The 17,691-nt window shown below is 43.5% G+C and overlaps 1 long non-coding RNA gene across 2 annotated transcripts in view; it reads left to right on the top strand.

Moving 5' to 3' along the window:
- Positions 1-2,564: 2,564 nt before the first annotated feature.
- Positions 2,565-17,691, top strand: part of LOC105607935 (uncharacterized) — a 49,776-nt gene continuing 34,649 nt past the window's right edge. The window contains exons 1-3 of one of the 2 annotated variants that reach the window (XR_009599886.1): positions 2,565-8,439; positions 8,798-8,905; positions 14,488-14,600. This is a non-coding gene — a long non-coding RNA (uncharacterized LOC105607935). The remainder of the gene's footprint in view (positions 8,440-8,797; positions 8,906-14,487; positions 14,601-17,691) is intronic. The other variant, XR_009599885.1, reaches the window with a different exon arrangement.

Genomic DNA, 17,691 nt, shown 5'->3' on the forward strand with positions numbered 1-17,691 from the left:
TATTAGCATGGGTTTATTTCTTGAACATCAGTTCTGTTTCATTGATATTTGTTTCTTTTTGGTGCCAATACCATACTATAGACTTGTAGTATGAAATCATGAGCAAATAACCTCCAGCTTTGTTCTTCTTTCTCAACATTGTTTTGGCTATTTTGGTCTTTAGAGGTTCCATACAGATTTTAGGTGTATTAGTTTTAGTTCTGTGAAAAATGCCATTGGTAGTTTGATAGGGATTGCATTAAATCTGTAGATTGCCTTGGGTGGTATGCAGTATTAATTATTTCAATCTGTGAGCAAGGTATGTCTTTCCATTTGTCTCTGTCATCTTCAATTTCTTTCATAAGTGGAATTGTTTTCTTAATTTCTCTTTCTGATAGTTCATTATTAATGTATAGAAATGCCATGGATTTCTGTATATTAATTTTATATTCTGCAACTTTACTGGATTGACTAGTCCTAATAGACTTTTGGTGGAGTTTTTATGTTTTTCAGTATAAAGTATAATGTCATCTGCAAACAGTAACAGTTTTACTTAAATTAGATTCCTTTTATTTATTTTTTCTCTGATTTTTGTGGCTGGAACTTCTGATACTAGTTTGAATAAAAGTGGTTAGAGTGGGTATCCTTATCTTTTCCCTGATCTTAAAGGAAATGTTTCAGGTTTTCACCATTGAATATGATAATGGCATGGATTTGTCATATAGGATCTTTATTGAGGTATGTTCCCTCTAAACACACTTTGTTAAGAGTTTTTATCAAACCATTTTTCTAGATCTATTGAGGTGATCATATAACTTTTATCTTTCATTTTGTTAATGTGGTTCAGTTCAGTTCAGTTCCGTCTCTCAGTCATGTCCGACTCTTTGCAACCCCATGAACTGCAGCATGCCAGGCCTCCCTGTCCATCACCAACTCCTGGAGTCCACCCAAACCCATGTCCATTGAGTTGGTGATGCCATCCAACCATCTCATCCTCTATCGTCCCCTTCTCTTCCTGCCCTCAATCTTTCCTAGCATCAGGGTCTTTTCAAATGAGTCAGCTCTTCACATCAGGTGGCCAAAGTGTTAATGTGGTATATCATATTAATTGATTTGTAGACATTGAGCCATCCTTGAGTCCCTGGGATAAATCCCACTTGATTATGGTATATGATTCTTCTAAATGCTTTCTGTTTGTGAATATTTTGTTGAGAATTTTTGCTTTCATATTCATCAGTGATATTGGCCTGTAATTTTCTTTTTTGTGGTGTCTTCGTCTGATTTTCAATTCAGGGTGATGCTGGCCTTGCTGAATCAGTTTGGAAGCATTTCTTGCTCTTCAGTTTTTTGGAATATTTTGAGAAGGAAAAGTGTTCACTATTCTTTAAATATTTGGTAGAATTCTCTTGTGAAGCCATCTGATGTTGGACTTTTCTTTATTACTGGTTCCATCTCATTACTGGTAATTGGTCTGGTTTGATATTTTACTTCTGATTCATTCTAGGAGGATTATGTATTTCTAGGAATGTATCCATTTCTTCTAGGTTGTCCAATTTGTTGGCATGTAATTGTTCAGAGTGATAGTAGTTTCTTATGATCCTCTGTTTGTGTAATATCAGTTGTGACTTTTTCTTTCCCACTGATTTTATGGATTGGACTCTCTTTCTCTTTTTGGTAAGTCTGGCTGAGGTTTGTCGATTTTGTGTATCATTTCAAAGAACTAGCTCCTAGTTTCATTGATATTTTTAAGTTATTTTTTTGGTCTCTATTTCATTTTTTTCTGCTTTTATCTTTATTATTTCTTTCCTTCTAATAACGTAGGTTTCTTTTTTCTTGTTCTCTTTGATGTAAGGTTAGGTTGTTTATTTGAGGTTTTTTTGTTTGTTTGTTTCATGAGGTAGGCCTGTATCACTATAAATTTCCCTCTTAGAACTGTTTTTGCTGTGTCCCACAGATTTTGTAATATATTTCCCATTGTCTCAAGGTATTTTTTGATTTGCTCTGATTTCTTCAATGAGCCATTGGCTTTTTAGTAGTATATGCTTTAGACTACATGTGTTCATGGTGGGTTTTTTTTTTTTTTTCCAGTTTTTAACTGGTAGTTAATTTCTAGTCTCATACCACTGTGGTCAGAAAAGATTATATGATTTCAGTCTTCTTAAATTTACAGCAATTTGTTTTGTGGCCTAGCATGTGATCTATTCTTGAGAGTGTTCCACAGGCACTTGATAAGAATGTGTATTCTGCTACTTTTGGATGAAATGTTCCATATATATTAAATTCATCTGGTCTATTGCATCCCCTAGGCCAATGTTTCCTTGTTCATTTTCTGCCTGGATGACCTGTCCATTGATGTAAGTAGAATGTTAAAGTCCCCTACTATTGTTGTTTTACTATTACTTTCTCCCTTTATATCTGTTAATATTTGTTCTATGTATTTGGGTATTCTTATGTTGGGTGCACATATGTTTATAAGTGTTATATCTTCTTGTTGGATTGATCCCTTTATCATTATACAATCTGTTTTTTGGTCTCTTTTTAGGGCCGTTGTTTAAAAATCCGTTTGATCTGATGTAAGTATTGCTACCCCAGCTTTCTTTTCATTTCCATTTTTATGGAATATCTTTTTCCATCCCCACACTTTAATCTGTGTGTGTCTTTAAATCTGAAGTGAGTCTTTCGTAAGCAGCATATATATGGATCTTGGTTTGTTTTTTTCTTTAACCATTCAGCTACCCTGTGTCTTTTAATTGGAACATTTAGTCCATTTACAATTAAAGTAGTTATTTATAGGTATGTGCTCCTAGCCATTTTGTTTTCTGATTTTTTTTTTTTTTTTGGTAGTTCTTTGCTTCTTCTCTTGCTCTCTTCCCTTGTGGTTTGATGACTAGTATTATGTTTTGATCCCTTTCACTTTCCTTTTTGTGTATCTATTTTAGGTTTTTGGTTTATGGTTACCAAGAGGTAGGAGTGTGTGTGGGGGGGGTGTGGGGGGTGTATTTTTTTAAGTTGACAGTCTCTTAAACTTGAATGCATTATAACAGCCATATATTTTAACTTTTAACCCCCCACCACATTTTGTTTTTTACATAATATTTTATAAGTTTTAATTTTTTATCTTTGTTAACTTGCTGTAGATATAGATGATTTTACTACTTTTTTCCTTTAACCTTCCTAATAGTTTTATAAGTGGTTGATCCACTACCTTTACTATTGTTTTCTTTTACCTGTAAGACACTAACTTTTGTAATTGTCTTATTTCTAAGACAATTGTGGCCTTTTCTTTTCTACTTAGTGAACTCCCTTTAACATTTCTCATAAGACTGGTTTAATGGTGATGAACTCTTTAAGCTTTTGCTTGGCTGTAAAACTCTATTGTTTCTTCTATTCTGCATAGACTCTGTCTTTATTTGAAGTATTGATATTTTGTTCATCATGGATTTTTCAAATTAATTTTTATTTTTTAAAATATTTCCTTAAAATATTACTTGTCTCAATTTCTGAATTTTTGGTGCCCCCTTAACCTTTGTGTCCAAGGAAAACCTCATTTGCCTCATTCTAGCCCCTGCCCTCACTTTTCACTTTCATACACTGGAGAAGGAAATGGCAACCCACTCCAGTGTTCTTGCCTAGAGAATCCCAGGGATGGAGGAGCCTGGTGGGCTGCTGTCTATGGGGTCACACAGAATCAGACACGACTGAAGTGATGCAGCAGCAGCAGCAGCAGCAGTCCCTGCCCTAAATCCTAGCCCTAAGTCATGGTTTAGTGGATTGTCCATGTAACAGGCTGTCTGTTGGAGGCTAGAACTCAGCCCTTATAGCTGCCCAAGGGAACATAATCACCCCACAGAGCAGGTGGATGCTGGGGAATGCAGACCAATTTTGAGTGTGGCCAAAGTAAACAGTCTTTAAGAGACAGATCTACTGAAGGAGAGGAGGGAACGAGCAAGACATTCCAAAGGCAAACAGGGACTGTTTCAGAATATTTATTCTTTTGGATTCTTGGCACTTCTTATTTCTCCAATTCCTTAGGAAGGAAATGCACAGACCAGCTTCCAGGGGATCAACTGTGACTGTCATCCCCCCAAGCTTGCAGCATTTCCTCGCTTTGTTCCATTATAAAAGGAACAGAGATTTGATTCAGAGGAGCTCAGCTGTTTGTGGAGAAAACTATTTTCCCTGAAGCATCTCTCATCCAAAAGCGAAAGTGAAGTCGCTCAGTCATATCCAGCTCTTAGCGACCCCATGGACTGCAGCCTACCAGGCTCCTCCATCCATAGGATTTTCCAGTCAAGAGTATTGGAGTGGGTTGCCATTGCCTTCTCCAAGGCTTCCATGAAATCCCAGCTCTGGGTCTGGAACTGCCTGTGGAGCCTGGCCTTGGAGCTTCCAGGCAGGACAAGATCTCAGGTAGTGGGGTCTGCCTGGGAAGCTGCAGGCCTGCTAGCTGTATTTCAATCAGTGTGGCTCGACCTCCATTCCCATGGGCTAGATAGAGCCACTATGGGCAGTGTCCCTACTATGGGACAGAGTGGCTGCCGGGCAGACACCTGCAATGTGCCCACTGTACTCCAAGTCTTCAAGTAGATGTATCTCATCCGACCTAGAAACCCTGCCTGCCTCTGAACTGAAGGGCGAGGTCTGGAAATTCGGCTGAATCAGTAGGCGTTCTGGATGAGCTCAAATGTTTCAGACGCAGAAAAAAAGAGACCAGTAGATTGAACCTCTCCATACGTTCCACCCAACTTAAAAAATGAAGTATTGCTGATACAGTCGAAGCTCCTTTAAATAATTAAAGTGTCTACCCTTGAGAGAATGCATATATAAGTGAAGGCATGTTTTAGAATATTCTTCATCAGGCAAACACATGAATCAGAGCTATCTGATTTATCTGTCATCACAGATAAATCTTAAATATTGTTGACCTTAATTCTTTCTTTGAGTGTTTCCTAAGAAGCTTGAACTGACTTCCCTATGAGAGTTCTCAGGTTAGGACAGGACTGAGACCTCCTTCTTTCTTTTCTTCCTACTTCCTTTCCTCTCTGTCTCTTTTCTTCTCTTACCTCTTCTAATCTTGGTTTATATTCTTCCTGCCTCTCCTGCTTCTCTCCTTCTTACTCATTCTTTTCACAGGAGAAATTTGGGGTGTGGGTGTAAGTATGCAGGGAGGTGTGTGTGTGTGTGGGTGTGTGTGTGTGTGAAAAGGGTTAATACCTAGGGTGTACCAGACCATACTGGGTGTTGTCCACACATTGCTTCACATAGTCAATCCATTATTGTCCCCATTTTAAGGAGGAGAAAACTGAGTCTCAGAGAGGTTGCAAAGTGGGCCAAAGTTCTACAGACTGTAAACAACTGAGAAGAGAGTTGAATTCAGGTCAGCATCTGAGATCTGGGCTCTGCCCGCTTCCCAGCACACAGCCTGCCCCATCCCTCCACCCCTTTCCTCTCTCCTGCCTTTTCTCTCCTTCCTTCTCCAAGTATATCTCCTCCTTTCCAGTTATTATTATTATACTTCCTGTTATACATTTCAAGGACCCCTTAAGCTACAGTTTATTAAATGCTCTTGCAAACAAGAACTTATTTGGTCTTAACGACCCCTATGAGATAGGTGAGGTGCCCCCCCCCCCTTTACAAAGGAGAACCTGAGGGGCTGGGAATATGTTGAAAGCCACATAGCCACGGGCTGCTTTTCTGTCTCTGACTCCTGATGTTTCGTTCATCATGAACTTTTGACGTTAATTTTGATTTCATAAGAATGTTGCGTTAAAATGTTACTTATCTGATGGGTGGGCTTATTTGATATCCTTAAATTCTACACTAGAAGTGATCCCTCACCATCCTCACTCTAGTCCCCGTCCTGCCTATCTTTATCCAGCACAGTAGCCTCCCTTATCCATGGGCTTGTTTTCCATTGCTTTAGTTACTGACAGTCAACATCAGTCTGAACATGTTAAATGGAAAACCCCAGAAACAGACAATTCATAAGCTTTAAATTGCACATCATTTTGGGTCACGTGATGAAATGTTGCATCTTGCAGCTCTGTCCTGCCCGGTATGTGAATCATCCCTTTGTCCGCTGCATCTCACCTGTTACTTGGAAGGCGTCTTGGTTATTAGATCAACTGTCATAGTATCACAGTGCTTGTGTTCAAGTAACTTTTATTTTCTTTAATAAGGACCCCAAAGCACAAGAGTAGTGATGCTGGCAATTGGGATATTCTCTTACTCTGCTTAATATTTCATAAATAAAACTTTCTCACAAGTATTTATGTATAGGAAAAGCATATTATCTTATATATGTATCTGGGGCTTTCCAAATAGTATGGTGGTAAAGAATCCACCTGACAATGCCTGAGACACAAGAGATGTGGGTTCAATCCCTGGGCTGGGAATATCCCCTGGAGTAGGAAATGGAAACCCACGCCACTATTCTTGCCTGGAAAATTCTATGGACAGAGGAGCCTGGTGGGCTACAATCCATGGGGTCACAAAAGAGTCGGACACCACTGAGCTCACACACACACACACACACACACACACACACACACACACACACTCCTTTTCTTTAAAGTTGCTCAGTTGTGTCCTGTTCTTAGGCCTGAATACTGGAGTGGGTAGCTGTTCGCTTCTCCAGGGGATCTTCCCAACCCAGGGATCAAACCCAGGTCTCCCACATTGCAGGTGGATTCTTTATCAGCTGAGCCACAAGGGAAGCCCAAGAATACTGGAGTGGGTAGCCTATCCCTTCTCCAGCAGATCATCCTGACCCACAAACTGAACTGAGTTCTCCTGCACTGCAGGCGGACTCTTTACCAACTGAGCTTTCAGGGAAGCCCCTCACACACATACGTTTATAATATTATCCATATTTTCAGTCATCCCTTGAGGGAGCTTGGAATGTATCCCCCACAGATAAGGGGGAATGACTGTACTAGAATTACAGTGTTTGCTTCTGGTGAGGGAAGCATGTGAGAATTAGTTTTACAACAGTGCCGCCTGGCCGCCTTTTCTGACACTCCATTAGTTTGGTTCAGAGAGACTCACTCCCGCAGGTCCCCTATGGGAACCTCATCTGGTGAGAATAATTCTGTAGGAGCAAGTGAGTCTCTGGGTCCGTGCAGGAAAAGTGATGCCTTAGAAAGAGGAGATGCTTTTTTCCACAGGGCCCCTGCTGTTAGCCGGTGCTCAGCTGTTCGAGCTAGTTAGCACAATGAAGTCTTTTTCTGAGAGGGAACTATTTGGGAATAAACTTCCATGGATACCTCCTCAAACACCCCTCCAACTCCCCCCCCCCCCCACCTTGGCTGTTAGCCTTTAAGAAAATAGAAGGAACAGCTTGATGGGGGTTTTCCTAGAAAAGCCCTTCGATGGGCCCATTATAGAAAAGAAGCTGTTTTTGTTTTCTTTGATTAATCACAGGGTCTTGTTTCCCAAAGCAAATGTGGCCTTGGATCTTCCAGTGAACACGGCCACAAAGGAAAGGCCATGGTTGCCTGGAGCTTGACAAGGACCCTGAGACTTCGTTGGGGTGGGGCCAACTGTGGCTCTGTCCTCAAGGACTCGGCTCTTCATTTCTTACCATTGAAGTGGCTCAGGTTACCCGTTTCCTTTGTGTTTTTCTGCCAGTGTGAATAAGAGAAATATTAGCCTTTAAAGATTTCTTTACAGTTCCTTGAAAGCTGGCTAGATGAAGTCAGCCAGAGAATTATATAACAGCAAGCCTCATTTAAAGCGACAGTGCCTTTCTATAGGACTGTGGGGTTTCATTGACCAGTTTTCATTGACCAGCTATAAATTATAAAGAAAAAGATACAAATTTTATGAAAAAAAGATAGAGGGACCCTCCCAGTTTTACTTTCTGTTCTTTCACTGAAAGGGATACAATTTCTAGGGTGTTAATTTTTTCTAAAAAGATACAAAACCTCTTTCAAGAAAGATAAGAAAAAAATCACGTTCATTAACCTCAGGCATTTATAGCATGCTTAATCATGTTTGAATTAAGTAGAAAAAAAATAATGAAGAGAAAATCTTTCTAAAGCATTCGTTTGTTTCAAGAGTTTTTGTGAAATTTTATAAATATTCAGCTTTTTTCCCCTCTCAAATGGAACCAGACCCTTTGAGGTAGGGAAGGATTCAAGCATCAGATAATCTGCTGCTACAGTGTTTTCTGTGGTGCTTGAATACCTCTCAAAGTACCCACCAGTCATTAATTCAACTGTTATTTCCATACGCCCTTGGTTTGCCCTTCTCTATCTTTCCATTTTAGAGATAAGAAAACTGAGGCTCAAGGTTTCTGTGACATGCCTGGCAGCACACAGCTCAAGTGGAGACCACATTCTGCGAGTCTGTCTTTCTCTGGCATCACCCTCAGAAGGCCCCCGTTTCCTTTCCTCTGTACCAGTAGTATTCAGCCAAGAGCAGCTCTGCCTTTCAGGGGACATTTGACAACATCTGCAGGTATTTTTTGATTGTCACAACTGGTGGAGGGGAGCGCGGTGTAGGTGCTACTGGCCCTCAGTGGTTGCAGGTTAAGGATGCTGCTAAACCTCTGGCAGGGCACAAACGGCCCCTACAAAGAAGTACCTGGTGCCAAAGGCAATAGTGCAGAGAAGCCGTGGTCTGCATCCGAAGGAAACTCCAACCTCTGGGAGCTGCCAGAGCTCCTCTGCCCAGCGGCAGGCTTGGCCTCTGTCCTGCGGCTGCCATAGGAGCCACTGTCCAGAATGCCCTTTGGCAGTGGCCAGGCATCCCCTGCGGAGTCCCCTACAGGACATGCGGTGCATCGGCTGGAGCTGATGTGTGTTATAATTTATAGTCACAGGGCGCCTGTCTTCATTTAGCAGCAAGCCCGCTGGCAGCCACCCTGCCGGGGAGGAAGCAAGTTCCACAGAGGCCCACAGCCCCCGCCAGCTAACAGCCCGAGGTATTTGGGGACGGCTGCTGCTTGGAGGCACCTGGGAATAGGCGGGGGTGGAGAGGGCGCTGAGCACGTGGTCTCCCCGACCAACCCATCCGTCAGCGGTGGCCCTGCCAGAAGATGGCCTATTGAACATTTCCAGGAATAGCACTGCCAAGCCTGTCAACTGCTTTCTTGGAAATACACTCAATAAGGATGGCGGGCCTCCAGCAGGGAGAGCGGAAAGCCTGGCCTGGACTGCAGGGCTCAGAAATGCTAGTGCAAGGCTGCAGGCCCTATCAGTGCCTTGGGGGAGGGAGCAGTGCTCCCTGGGTTTGGGAGCCTACCAGCTTCTGGGGTCATTGAGAAATGTTTTCAGCCTGGAAGGGAGAGGACCACACCTTTCAAAAGGCCAGGCCCTGCTGACTTCTGCAATCTTGTGACCTTTAGACGCTTGCTGTGTTCCAGCCACCAGCAGACTGGAAGGCTCTCCAGCTTGGAGGCCAGGTATTAACTAGGTTTTACCTGTCAGCAGTGACTGACCTCAGTGTCATCTGGGGAGCCTTGGCCATCACTCCTTTTCATGTCAGCTTCACTCTCAAGTAGAGCCAAAGGAGCACAAGAAAAGCAGGGTATTCCCCCACCCCACCCTGCTCCCAGCCCCTGCACCGTCCTTTCTCAGTCACAGTGAAGACAGAGCAAGTTACAGGCAAAGATGTGACGACTGAAAGAAAAGTATTGTAATCCACCCTTCCCCTACACCCCTGCAGAAGTAACCTTTCTCCTCACAGAGGCCTGACATTCCTGTTGAAATTTCACCACTTGGGACCCTTTGTCGTCTGAGCTACAGCCTTCTCTAGCCTCTGGGGTGCCCAGGCTTGGGGATGCCCTAAGGAGACCAGCTGCCTTCAAAGAAAAACCCTTTGAAGATGTAGGCAGTATAAAAAAGCAAGAAATGAAAAACTACTGTCTGCAGGGTTCAGGAAGTATTGTTCCCTCACCCTTTAACAGTAATAATAGAGTTACAAAGTTTACTGCCGAGCTGGTATGGGACATCTTTCCATTTCTAAAAGCCACCAACTTGCAGGACAAACATTATTCGAGGCCCACACTGAGCTACAGTTAGTCGGCGGTAGGGCCGCCAGTCCCTGGAGGAGGAAATAGTCACCCACTCCAGTATTCTTGCCTGGAGAATCCCATGGACAGAGGACCCCACCAGTTCGTGGGGTCACAAAGAGTCAGACAGGACTGAGGTGACTTAGCATGCACCCAGGGCTGCCAGTCTATTCTCAGACACCCAAATAAATTTAAATTTCAGAAAACAACAGATACTTTTTTCAGTATAAGTTTATCTGAAAGTCAAGTTTATCTGGGCATTGTGTGTTTTTATTTGTAAAATATTGTCACTTCTCTTTGGAGGATAGTGACCTAGTTGTTAATAACAGGGAACATCAATACACATTTAGCACATATAAAAAATCATAGAAGAGGAAGAAGGCAGGAAAGGAGAAGGGTAGCAACGAAGGAAAGAGGAAGATCAAGAAGAAAGGAAGACAGATATAATGAAGGAGAAAAAAAATCTAAGTGAAAGAGAAATGGGAAGTACTGAGAAATGGGATGAAAACGTCTCTGAAGGACCTAAAATGCTTTATGATGACAGTTCACAGGCTGCCATTTCCCTGGGAAATGCCGTTTCCTTAGCTAGCCACTGTTTCTGGATCTTCTACAGTTCTTTGTTCTGTCTGGTAAAACCCACAGTGACCACTTGGGAGAAATGAGTCCTCAAGCTCCAGTGGCAGTATGTAGGCCAATATTACCTTGGAGGCATGCTGAAACCAAACCTAAGCCTCTGTCCAACCCTAAGACCTGCCTGCCACCCACTCACCCCACCCGCCCACACCCGAACTGCTGCTATCAGGGGACTGTGGATTTTCAAAGAATTGTAATCTGAATAATACGGTGGGGCTAGTTGTCACAACTCTGGAAACTTTTGTTTCCAGTGATGTTTCAGAAAATCAGCTTCTTTTGCCTCGGGGTGAACGTGGTGAGGAGCAGGGTGTGCATGCCAGCAGCGATTTCCTGAATCATGAATCCCCTTATTCTCTGACCTGCAGAGGGGCACCAGGTTGGCCTAATCTGAAGAGAAGAAGCCTTGATTGGCTTGTAGGGGCATGAGAGAGGCAGGCCTCACAGGGAGACGGTGTCATGGTGGTGGTGGTGGTGGGAAGGAGGGGACCCTGCCTAGGAGCCTTTCATCACGTGTGTCCTGGCAAGTGGAAATGGGGCTGCGTTTGATTATCAGAGCAGCGGAATAGGTATCCCCATAAACTCCAGTGGGGAGCAGAAGAGCCTGACCAGTGACCCACTATGTTGTGATTCTATTCCAAGCAACTTCTCAGACTGTGCCCATTTTTGACATTGTCATTGCAACAGTAGCTAACACTCACCAAGCGCTGCCCTGCAAAAAGTTAAGCTCTTGTTTCAAAGTCAATTGATTGGTGAGTGTTGGGGCGAGTGTTGGGGCTGAGATTTGCCTGCAGTCTGCCCAATTCACAGCTCAGAATTCACCTTTGTCCCTCCAGGGAGACTGCAGAGGTCAGATCCCAGCTCTATAACTTACTAGCTGTGTGACCTTGGGTAAATTACTTAATCTCTCTGTACATCTGCTTCATCATCTATAAAATGGGGATAAAAATAGTATCTAGCCCAAGCAGTTGCTATGAAGATTTAAGGAGTTTGTATCAAGCACTGAGAACCCAGTGTTTCACTTCTCATTGTATCCAATCCTCCAACACTTCTTAAAGCAGCTAATATTATTATCCTTATTTACATGAGAGGAAGCTGAGACCCAGAGGGGCTAATTAGTTTGGTCAAGGTCAGTAAGTAAGAGAGCTGAGATTCAAACCTAAACAGACTGATCCATTTGTTGTTCAGTCGCTCAGTCGTGTGTGACTCTCTGTGCCCCCGTGGACTGCAACACGCCAGCCTTCCCTGTCCTTCACCATCTCCCGGAATTTGCTCAGACTCATGTCCATTGAGTCGATGATGCCATCCAACCATCGCATCCTCTGTCATCCGCTTCTCCTCTTGCCTTCAATCTTTCCCAGCATTAGGGTCTTTTTCAGTGACTCAGCTCTTCGCATCAGGTGGCCGAAGTATTGGAGTTTCAGCTTCAGCATCAGTCCTTCCAATGAATATTCAGGACTGATTTCCTTTAGGATGGACTGGTTTGATCTCCTTGCTGTCCAAGGGGCTTTCAAGAGTCTTCTCCAGCACCACAGTTCAAAGCATCAATATTGTTCAGCTCTCACATCCGTACATGACTACTGGAAAACCATAGCTTTGACTATACAGACTTTTGTCGGCAAAGTAGTGTCTCTGGTTTTTTAATACGCTGTCTAGGTTGGTCATTGCTTTTCTTCCAAGGAGAAAGCGTTTTTTAATTCCATGGCTGCAGTCACAGTCTACAGTGATTTTGGAGCCCAAGAAAATTAAGTCTGTCACTGTCCATACTTATAGATCCTGCCTCCTACCTGTATACTTTTATGTGTTCATTTCTTAGTTTCTGCCTTTTATAACCAGTGCGTTGTCTGGTGGCATTTTTATATACTTACACTTGTGAACAAGGTACAGTATCTTCCTTAAAGCTACCTGATACATATTGTTCATAGTACAGTTGCTCAGAAGCTTCAACTTCTCTGAATCTGCTCTCTGACCCCACCTGTGGATAGTGATGCTAGTATTCAGGCTAGGCTAGGCTATAGTGTAGTAACAAATATCAATGCTATATCACAACAAAGGTTTATTTCAGAATGCCTAAGGAACTTTCTGCTGTGCATTGACCTTGTCACTGCACAAGATGGCGTGGTCACAGCCAAATGAGATAGAAGTGGAGGAGGCATTCCCATTAACACCCGTGGTCTGGCATTCACACATGCCTCGTCTACTTACAGTGCTTTAGGCAGAATAGTCACGTGGCCCCAGATGCTATGGTCAAGGAGGTGAAGTGAGCATGTGGATTTTCCCCTTCCCATAGCTCTACTGGCCTCTACCTCCATGAATAAACCCAGCTCTGGTCTCAAGTTAAGAACAGTTGCTCAGTTCAGTTCAGTCACTCAGTCGTGTCCAATTCTTTGCGACCCCATGAAACGCAGCAGCCAGGCCTCCCTGTCCATCACCAACTCCCGGAGTTCACCCAAACTCATGTCCATCAAATCGGTGATGCCATTCAGCCATCTCATCCTCCGTTGTCCCCTTCTCCTCCTGCCCCCAATCTCTCCCAGCATCAAGGTCTTTTCCAATGAGTCAGCTCTTCGCATGAGGTGGCCAAAGTACTGGAGTTTAAGCTTTAGCATCAGTCCTTCCAATGAACACTCAGGACTGACCTCCTTTAGGATGGACTGGTTGCATCTCCTTGCAGTCCAAGGGACTCTCAAGAGTCTTCTCCAACACCACAGTTCAAAAGGATCAATTCTTTGGCACTCAGCTTTCTTCACAGTCCAACTCTCACATCCATACATGACCACTGGAAAACCATAGCCTTGACTAGACGGACCTTTGTTGGCAAAGTAATGTCTCTGCTTTTTAATATGCTGTCTAGTTTGGTCGTAACTTTCCTTCCAAGGAGTAAGCATCTTTTAATTTCATGGCTGCAATCACCATCTGCAGTGATTTTGTTGCTAGCTTCTTTATTAACCATATTATGCGAATCCCTTTCTTATTAATTATAGTCATGCATTTACTTGAATTGAAACTTCCTCATTTGTTCATTCAATAAATATTTAGCAAGTGTTCCTTCTCTACTAGGTAGTTTTAGGTCCCTGAGATATGTCAATAAATGAAACAAAAGAAAACCGCTGCTTTCTTAGAACTAGCTTTCCAGTGGGAAATGGAGGAGGATAGATACCTAACCTGAAAAATAAGGAAGTGATATGACATGCTAGGCGTCGGTATGTGCCATGGAGAAAGATAAAACGGGAGAGAGGATCAAGGTGTGAATGTGTGTGTGTATCTGAGCACTGAGGGGACAGTTTTAAATAGGATGTCTGGGACGGCATTCCTGAGAGGGTAACATTTGAGCAGACATCCAAAGAATGCAAGAGTGCTCTGGGGAAAAAGGATTCTAAGAAGAGGAAGTAACTGGTACAAAGGTCCTGGGGCAGGAGACTAGCTGGTGGATCAGAGGGCTGCATGTGGCTAAGACAGAAAGCAGTAGGAAAGATCAGGAAGGGATGAGGGTGGGATGCATTGACCCTTGAGGACCTTGTTACCTATAAGGACTTGTGCTTTTATTCCTGATTTAAAAATCTCCATTTTCTCCTCCTTGTTCTAAGAACCTGGTCCCTCCTCCATGCTCCCCACCCCCTACCTCCCAATGCACACACACTGTTGTTCTCTCAGCCCCCTTGCAGCAGTGCCTCTCAAACTTGAGGGACATCAGGTCCAGCTGGGGGATGGGGGATAACGTCAGATTGCTGGGGCCCACCTCAACCCCGAGTCTCTGTGGACAGGATCCCAGGTGATGCCAGTGCTGCTGGTACAGCGCCCACACTTTGAGACCATGGCTTAGTGCAACAGGCCCTCTCTTGCTTTTCCACTCATTTCCTCAGGAGAGCTTGCCTGGATTCCTGGACAGCACCGACTGCATCATTTGTGAGGTCCAAGGCAAGATGAAAATATAGACCCCCTTGTTCGAAAAGCAGAACAGAAAGGCTGATTGAAGGTAAAGTGTAAAGCTTTTCGTTTTAAAATATTTTATTATTTATAAGATTGTATGAGTTTTCCTTGTTAATTGTTGGTTTATCTGAAATTTTGTATGAAGGTGGTGTTCTATCAAATGGAACAGTCTTTACATTTCATTCCTATTTCTAAACCCATAGATATTTGGTTTGCAACACTGCAACCATTTTCAAAACCAGAAATTCTTAGTCCTTTGAAGAGTTTTAATAAGTCCCTGATATGCTTTGTTGCAGCATCAATGTGTATGCCCTTATTTTGTAATAGTTTACTGACAAGCTGTACTACCTGAGTGCGCGAGTGTCCTGGTGCTCAGATCAGAGGGTTAGTATTTGTGCAGATGCCGCAGGGACAGGCTCCGGGGAGAAAGGAGGAAGCCTGCCTCCCACCATGGGTCCCCATGGCGCCCCCGGAACCCCTCCCCTCCCCCACAGTCGCCTCTGCTGGCCCCACCGCTGCATCTGCTACTGCCGCTGCAGCCACCATCAAGCAGCCTGGGCCCAGGTCCCAGGCAGGGCTGCCTGCACTGCTCCAGGTTCTCTGGACAGCCCCAGGTGTGCACGTGCTCGCCGGACGGCCAGGCCAGCTGCTTGGTGCTGCCCGCTGCCATATGCTTGAGCACTCCAGCCCTCACGTGTGTGCACGAGCACCTGGAACAGCGGCTCTGCTCACGCGCAGGCTCCATTGTCCTTTCTGACCTCACAGGTTCAAATGTAACATCTTTAAAAATTCCAAGACACTGACGACAGAGCATTAAACCGAGCACGCTGTCCTGTCTGAGTGCACCTTGTTTGCACACCCACAAAGCTGGTCTTGCTCCTGGACTAAGTGGCTTACCCTAGTTTTTCCCTTTGGAGCATCTTATATTATTCTCTAGCAGTGTTGCAATTCTCTAGCATCTTATATTATTCTCAAACACTCTAAATGATTTAATGTCTGTTTTCCCCCCTGGGCTTCCCAGGTGATGCTAATGCTAAAGAACCCGCCTGCCAATGCAGGAGATGTAAGAGACACAGGTTCGATCCCTGGGTCAGGAAGATCCCCTGGAAAAGAAAATGGCCACCCACTCCAGTATTCTTGCCTGGAGAATCCCATGGATAGCGAAACCTGGAGGGCTACAGTCCATAGGGTCAAAAAGAGTTGGACACAACTGAAGTGATTTAGCACTCACTTAGCTTTTCCCAATAGCAAATTATGGCCCATTGGTCAAATCCTGCCAGCTGCCTGCTTTTGTAATGAAGTTTTATTGGAGCATATCATCACTCATTTATTTTGGTATTGTCTATGGCTGCCTTCATATTAGAAGGCAGAGATGAGTAACGCAACAAGGAATATTTGGCCCAGGAAGCCTAAAACATTTGCTGTCAGTCTTTTATAGAATTCTGCACTAGACTATAAAATCCCTGAAGGTAAGAATGAGGTCCATCTGGAACAATGCCAGGCACACAGAAAATGCTCAGTCAACACTACTTGTTGAAAAAAATTATTAGAAAATGAATACAAAGAGAGCCTAGTATTTTTTAAAGTAATTTATCTTAAAGAAAACCATGTAAATTTTGTTTGATTTTTTCATAAAAAAAATTATATGTAAAGTTACTTACCACACTGGGAGACTGACTCTCCAGGGAGGTGTAAGGTGTTTGTCGAATACCCCTCTGACATGTTGCTGTACACCCCAGACTGAAGAAGCACAGGCATTGAAAATGCATTATTCCTCATTCTGTGATAGTTATTAAGCAAAGTGTTGGGCTAGCCATTATGACAGGAGTGATAATTCACCCTTGTATCTCACCCAAGAGACTTTTAGGGGCTATCGAGCAAAGGAGAAAAGACTCGCAAATACATACTATATAGATAAGCAACTATGATAAATGGCATTCAGTGCAGAAGGAAATTTCTGGATCAAATGTTGTCGTCTTTCAGAGTCAAGACACTTTACTTTGGGCTGTGAAGTCAGAAGTTTCTCACCAGCCATTCTATTTGGTCTCAGATTTGACCTCTGTCCTTCTTCTGCTTTGCTGTGCACTGCAAGGAGCTAACTCCTGCAAGCTCCATTTCCCTGGCTATGCTGCCTGCTGGTTCCAGCTCGATTGCATCAATGGGAGACCCCAGAGAAAGATCATGTAACTGGAGGAAGGAAGGACCCGGGGTATTTCTCCTCACTTTCTGAGCCTATACAATGAAAAAACCAACAGAGTGTTTTCACAGGCTTTCTATGAGAATTAAGTGAGATAAGGCATGCAAAATGCTTATACCTTGTGTATAAAATAAACACTCAAGCAATAGAGCTGTTGTTGCTTTTAGCCTTGCTTAGGTGAGTGGGAAAGAGCACAGTGATCATTTAGTGACGTCTGCCAAGAGTGAAGGGTTGGGCAGTCATGCTGTGTGAGCAGAGTATTTACCAACCCTGATCTCTTGGAGCTGTATTGTGGAGATAGAACTGAGAGAAATTGGCAGGTGGATTTACAGACTGGTAAGGTCTTGGGAGAAATCAAAGAGTTGGGATGGTGATATCAAGAATAGATACAGGCAATGAACGAGAAAGAGAAGGTTTGGGAGAGAGGACTATGACTTCATTTTTAGATAAGTTGTTGGGCTCTTTCCAATTACCAAAAAGCAAAAAAAACCCAAACCAAAAAAGAATACACTTAGCACTGCAAGAGATGTGGGATTTTGATAAAAATTCATGTGTGCAGTGAGTTAGCAAAGAAAACCGTCTCAGCATCCACATGCTCAGACCTCACGATGAGACCACAGCAATTCCAGTTACTGTATTCTGGTCTCCTCTTGAGAGGAAAAACCACCATTCTTTGCTTAGTGATTCTTCCCTGCTCAGGATTCTCTTTCTGGTTCTATTTTGTTTTCCTCTTCTTGCCTCTGTGCTGTGGTTATATTCTTTGTGTCCTGCATTCAGAATGATCAGAGTGGGTATTTACCATGTAGCACAGGGCTTCCTTAACTGGGTTGCATTCTCAGTTCAGGCCACCTCATAGTTTCCTGAAGTCTGGCCCACACTGGATGTCCTTGGCTTGGCATAGCAGCTGTGGCTGGCATAGCAGTCACCTGACACAGAGTGG

Source organism: Ovis aries, chromosome 3 (assembly GCF_016772045.2).
Source record: "Ovis aries strain OAR_USU_Benz2616 breed Rambouillet chromosome 3, ARS-UI_Ramb_v3.0, whole genome shotgun sequence".
Lineage (NCBI taxonomy): Eukaryota > Metazoa > Chordata > Mammalia > Artiodactyla > Bovidae > Ovis > Ovis aries.